Source organism: Muscardinus avellanarius (assembly GCF_963383645.1).
Source record: "Muscardinus avellanarius genome assembly, chromosome: 4".
Lineage (NCBI taxonomy): Eukaryota > Metazoa > Chordata > Mammalia > Rodentia > Gliridae > Muscardinus > Muscardinus avellanarius.
The window spans coordinates 72,426,572-72,432,699 of NC_137789.1; the positions used below are offsets into that span (position 1 = coordinate 72,426,572).

At 38.4% G+C, this 6,128-nt stretch overlaps 1 pseudogene across 1 annotated transcript; it reads right to left on the minus strand.

The window, feature by feature from the left end:
• Positions 1 to 1,720: 1,720 nt before the first annotated feature.
• On the minus strand, positions 1,721 to 3,427 carry LOC308262323 (protein farnesyltransferase/geranylgeranyltransferase type-1 subunit alpha-like; annotated as a pseudogene). The gene is made up of 3 exons: positions 3,314 to 3,427; positions 2,601 to 2,972; positions 1,721 to 2,414 (listed from the first exon to the last, which is right to left on the minus strand). The product of its transcript is annotated as a protein farnesyltransferase/geranylgeranyltransferase type-1 subunit alpha-like (transcript).
• Between the last annotated feature and the right edge of the window lie 2,701 nt (positions 3,428 to 6,128).

The window sequence follows — 6,128 nt, forward strand, 5'->3', positions numbered from 1 at the left end:
TGAATGTATATATAGAAATATCACAATAAATCCCAATAATATGTGCAACCAATACTTACTAATAAAAAGCTTTTAAAATTAAAGTATCTTTCAGTCCATTTGAAAACAGTCATTCATCACTTAACAAGGATATATCATGAGAAATGTATTGTCAGGTGATGACCTCGTGAAAATATCACAGCATGTAGTGACACAAAATTTAAGTCAATTCCTTGATGCGGCCTTTTGATGCAATAAAGAGATAAAAGTAAATATGAGCTGTATGTGGCTGCTGCTGCTAAAACATGTCATACTATTTAAGTAAACTTTTTGATAAGTAAAAGCAGTACACTAGTGATAAAATAAATATATAGCATGCTAAATACATAAACCACATTAGCAGTTATTTGTTATAAGTAAAAGTAGTACACTTAAATGATAAAGTTTATAGCATAATAAATATATAATCCAGTAGCAGTTATTAATAATATCAAATATGATGTATTATACATATTTGGTTTTCTGTACTTTGATACTACTCATAACACAATAAGCTTTTTATAGTGGCACTGCCACAAACATGTGAGAAATGCCTTCTGCTACATTACTCTGGATATTATTGCCATTGGTGATGGGAATATTTCAAATCCATTTTAATGGTACAGAACTATGTGGCCCATCAATAACTAAATGTCATCATTTTAGTTGATGTGAACAAAGGATGTGGATATGGCACTGTGAGAACCAATGATCTGGAGATAACAGCTACATTTCTGTTCATCTTTTATCATTTTAATTTTTAAAATTAACAGAAATGTGTGATTTCATAAAAACAAAGGGGGAAAGTAAGACATTCTTTGAGAATGATTTCTTTTTACAAAGCGGTAACCAAAAGTATTGCCCTAAGTCCAGAAATCCCGGTAAATTTCATTGGCATAATTTTTACAATCCTTTCTCCCAATAGTGTAACATTCTCTGGGTTGTGCTCTTAAGCAGAATAACCTCCAAACACCCCCAAATCACTGACCCAATGCCAGCCAAAGTTATGATATAAACCTGGCTCTTCTTTACTGGGTTCCTCTGGGAAATAGGCCCCACACCAAACACCAAAGCTGCCAGCACCCTGAGCCTGAAATTCCCAAGAGATTAAAATTTGAAGTTGCCTGAGGATTCAGTCACTTTCCTAGCCAACTCTGTGTCATCCTTCCCTGATTCCATTTTATTTATTTATTTGTTTGTTTTTGCTTTTAGATATGTAGGTGACTTTATTACAAAACCACTCTTTTGGCATTAGTTGATTATAGTGATAGCAAGATACTGTAAGTGGCATAGCAACTCTAATGTAGCAGCTGTATTCTCTGCTTACTGAAACAAAATTTAAATTACCTTATACCTATTACATACAAGTTACCTGCAGTCATTCCTGATACAAATTCTTACACATACATCTTTTATGGAAAAGTTGATGCTAGAAATTAGGATAAATGTTGATAAGACTACAAAAGTAGTAGTTTCTTTATTGGAATTTTCCTTTCCCCTCTCCTACAATTAGCTTAAAAGAACCAAACTTGCTAGTCTGAATAGTAGCAGCACCCAAGGATTGTCATACTTAGTTCTTGTTAAGGAACAGTACCTGTACAATGTATGTTTTATATCACAGGTTAGAGAATGATCACTCTGGTTTTAAATTCCTGCATTAGAGTTCCTTTTTTTTTTTTTTAAAGCATTTCCTCAAGCTCTTCTACATGAAGTTATTCTGTATATTTGTTGGCATGTCACTTTTTCTGCTGTGTTTGCTTTAAAGAGATTTTCCAATATATTTCCAATATTCCTTTCTTATACTGTCCTTTTCTTTAGCAAGGACTTTACATAACTCTACTGCTTTATTAAGAATATCCTCCTTGTGGTTACGTTGGTTTTCTAGCATGTATTCATAGATATGCACGAGAAAGGCAATTAGGTAGGGGGAACTGTGACTTGGTTCTAAGTCAAGTAAGTGATTTAACAGACTGGGAGATTTGGAAAGACCATGATCCTGTAAAATCCCTTTCAAATAGTTCCATGCACTTTCATTATGTGGTATAAGTTTGATCATTTCCAGAATGTACTGGACTTCTCCAAAACAGCATGGTCATCGTAGCCAGTGGTGTTAGAAATGACAAAGTATATTTGGTTTCAGGCAGTTATTTCTCACATCTTCCTTGAGAAGTTGGTCTACATACTACAGTTTTTTGTCCCAAAGTTTAAATTCCTGAATTTAAACCATTGTTGATGTTGCCAGGAATGATAATTCTTTTCATTCTGGTTAAGAATATCAGCAGTAAACTGAAGCTCCTGAGAAGGATCTCTTAGCCATTCCGCTAATACTTGGCAATGGTGCCAAACTTGATAGTTTTCAGGCTGTTCCTCAATTATTGAAGTAATGTAATTCATTTCTTATGTAAATCCTTTTTTTTTTTTTTTTTTTTTTTGGTGGTACTGGGGTTCCTGGAAGCCCTTCTTCCTCCGGGCTACACTCCCAGACCTATTTTATATTTTTGAAACAGGGTCTCTTACGCCAGCACGGCTGGCTTCGAACCTGCGCGATCCTCCTGTCTCCGCCTCCCAAGCGCGGGGATTACAAGCGTGCGCCACCACGCCCGGCTTATGTAAATCCTTTTGAAGTGACTTTAAGAGAACTCTCCCAACACACCACACTGTTATCATTGGCTGCATTTAATTCAATAGCATCCTGGGTGAGCTTTAAAGGCCTGCTCACTTCTTACATGCCATTGCAGAACAGCTTGAAAATAATCATAAATATCTCTAAATTTTTCACTGTAGATAATCTGGACCACTGGACTGGGACCATCATTCTGTGGCACTAGATCTATATTAGCCCATTTTCCTCTGTACCTGTACAGGACAAAGGTGGGTGAGTCCAGGCTCAGAAGCCTGTTGTCTAACGGGGGACACTGCCACCTCTCCAGACCAGTTGACTTCTTGCGATCCTGCTGCGAGGGGAGGCGCGGCAGGTGTGGATGGGGCAAGGGGCTGCTTCAGCTGAGGGCCAGACTGGATAGGTACCCTGCGCAGCCTCCCCCACAGACCCTTCTGCTGCCATCTCCTCTGGCCATGTTGGAAGTTGCAGAGGCCCCGCCCCCGCTCCATTTATCTTTAACTTTTCTTCCTCTGAGCCGCTTTTTTGGCAGTAAATCCAGGAATAACAGGTCTGGTTAATAAGCATCGTCATGATAAAAGATTGAAAATACTCCAAGCAACACTGAGCCTAGAAAAACAGGTCACTGGCAGTGAGCCTGCCCCTCAGTAGAAACAGTCATCTCTCTGTGGGAACCAAACTCTCCTTCCAGTGCTGATAACCTCCAGAAAGCTCCACAGAGCCTGTCCTGCGGCAATGACCATGGCCTGACCAGAATGACACTGCCAGATGCAAGAGCTTTGCAGCCATTCGAGCCCTCAACCCTTTTCTTTATTTCCCTTGTATGAAACCTCAGTTTCTGTCAGTCCTATGAAGAGACTTTTAGCTACCATACCCTATAGCTGTTCTTCCTGGTGCAGCCTTGCTGATTAAAAGCTCCTTTCCTGCTTTTCCCCACTGGTCATCTATATGATTGGCATATTAAGATGGGTGGCTGAGCCTGGTCTATTGAGGTCAAAGCGGTGGAGGCCCATGGTCAAGGACAGAGGTAACAAAGCAAATAGAAACTAAGTCGACTTGTCTATAACTAGATGAACCAGACACAGATTTGATTTTGTTCATGGTTGAAAACTAAAATGGATATTCTTGGCCTCTATATACTTCCTCTTTTTCTTTCAGTAAAACCCCTTTTCCCCCCTTAAGGAAAAAATTAAAAAATAGGGCTGGGGACATAACTTAGAGGTAGAACACCCATGGGTTCAATTCCCAGTATGAGGGGGAATTGATTTATATCTTAAATCAGAATAGTTGGAGTACTTTTTATTAAACATTAAAATATGACAGATGTGAGCTTACTAATATAAGAATTATATTTATTTATCTATTTTTGGTATCAGAGACTGAACCTAAGGGCATTCTACCTCTGAGGTATACCCCTGGCTTCTTTGCATTTTTAATTTTGGAACAGAGTCTGGTTAAGTCACTGAGGGTCTAAGTCGCTGAGGCTGGCCTTAAGCCTATAATCCTGAATTACACTCCCAAGTACTGGGATTACAGGAGTGGATCACCATGCCCAGTGAAAAGTTAAATAAGTAAAAAAACTTAAGATAGAAAAACCTTTAGATACCTTTCAGACTTTGTATATGTGTTATTCTATCTTACCCAAGTGAAGTGTAATTTATCTTCAATTTTTACTCATTCTCATAAATAAATGACACATACACATATGTCATCTCACTCTAACAGGTGAACATTACTTGATTATCTGAAAAAATTATTTTATTTTTCCACAGCCATCAATTCACTAAAATTTGTTGTTACTTGTAATTTTTTGATCACCTACATCAACAATTACAACATTAGGTATGTGCGCTTATAAGAATCCATGATAATTTTCTAAGAACTCAGTAAGCATTAAAAGATGCAAGAAAATCTATTTTCTTGTTCTCAACTTCTACCTTTTCCTAGAGTTCACTGGGCTGAGAGTAGGCCTGTGGTAAAGGTAATTTGTTTTTTCTTTTCCTATTTCTCCACTCCACAACCAAACTTATCACATAAAAAGGGAAAGGATTATGCGTCTCCCATCCCAACTCTTATCCAAGTGTCTGAAACTTTCTTCAAGCAAGTCACTATAAGCCTTTAAAAGGACTTTTGTTTTTCCCTTTCTCATATACTTATCTGTTCTAAACATTTTTCTTGAGATGAGATATTCTGAAATTAGATATACTTGCACGGCTGGGTGGAGTGGTGATAAGTTTCTTTTAAAGATATATATCTTTTTTTTCTTTTTTGTGGTACTGGGGGTGGAACCCAGAGGTTTTCTACCTCCGGGCTATACTCCCAGATCTATTTTTTGTATTTTATTTGGAAACAGGGTCTCACTAAGTTGCTGAAAGCCTCACTAAGTAGCTGAGGCTGACTTCGAACCTGTGCAATCCTCCTGTCTCAGCCTCCCAAGCGCTGGGATTACAAGCGTGCACCATCATGTCTGGCTAAAGATGTATAGCTTAACTCCCTAACTTTTGTCAGAGAAATCATTAATGCTGAGGCAGATTCCGAGCAGAAAGCAAGAAACGTGTGTCAGTAGTAAATACTGAAGTGCTCTGAGGCTATTTCATTTGATGAGAAACTCAGGGCAAAGCTTTGTTGCAATTTGAATGTATTCCTCAAAGTTCATGTGTTAGAAACGGTCTCCAGTACCATAGTGCCACAGTACTGAGGGAGGTAATTAGGTCACCAGGGCTCTGTCTTCATGAATGGATTCATGCCATTACTGAGGTTCCTGGTAAAAGTGTAAGTTATTTCCCCTTTTACCCTGACCCTTCCACCTTCTACCATGGGATAATGCAGCAGCAGGTGGCTCTCTCCATTGCAAACCCCTCAACCTTAGACTTCCCAGTAAGAAATAAATCTCTATCCTTTATAATTTACCCAGTTTTCAGGCTGCTGCTCAGGTATATCAGCACAAAATAAAGACAAGCTCTGTGTCCTATCTGTGTGCCTGACTGCCTATTTATCTCAGAATTAGAATTAAGATTTGTAAAAAGGCACATGCTCTATCCCTTCTTCCTGCCCTCTTTTCCTCTATGAATAATTTTGTCCAAAAGCTAGTACCCAGAGCAGAGCAAATGAACACACAAAGAGGAAGTAGGAGGACAAAGCTCAGCTCCAAGAGTGGAAGCCTCAGAGGGTGAAAAAGGCATCTACACACCAGCCCTATGTGAAATGTCAGAGTCCAAAAGTGGTGAGAGGTTGTAGAAATGGGGCATGAAGGTGGTTACATACAGGAGGAAATGATTAAATAAGTAAATGCATAAATGATGGGATCCAACATACTCACTTTCAGAGGAAAGATACACACACACACACACACACACACACACACACACACACGAGTACAGATGCATATGGATATACACAAATTCAAATGTGCATTTTTAATTAAACTTGACTGTTTAGGTTTACTTATTAATTTCTATAGTACATTTAAGTTTTTTTGTTTCATAATGTG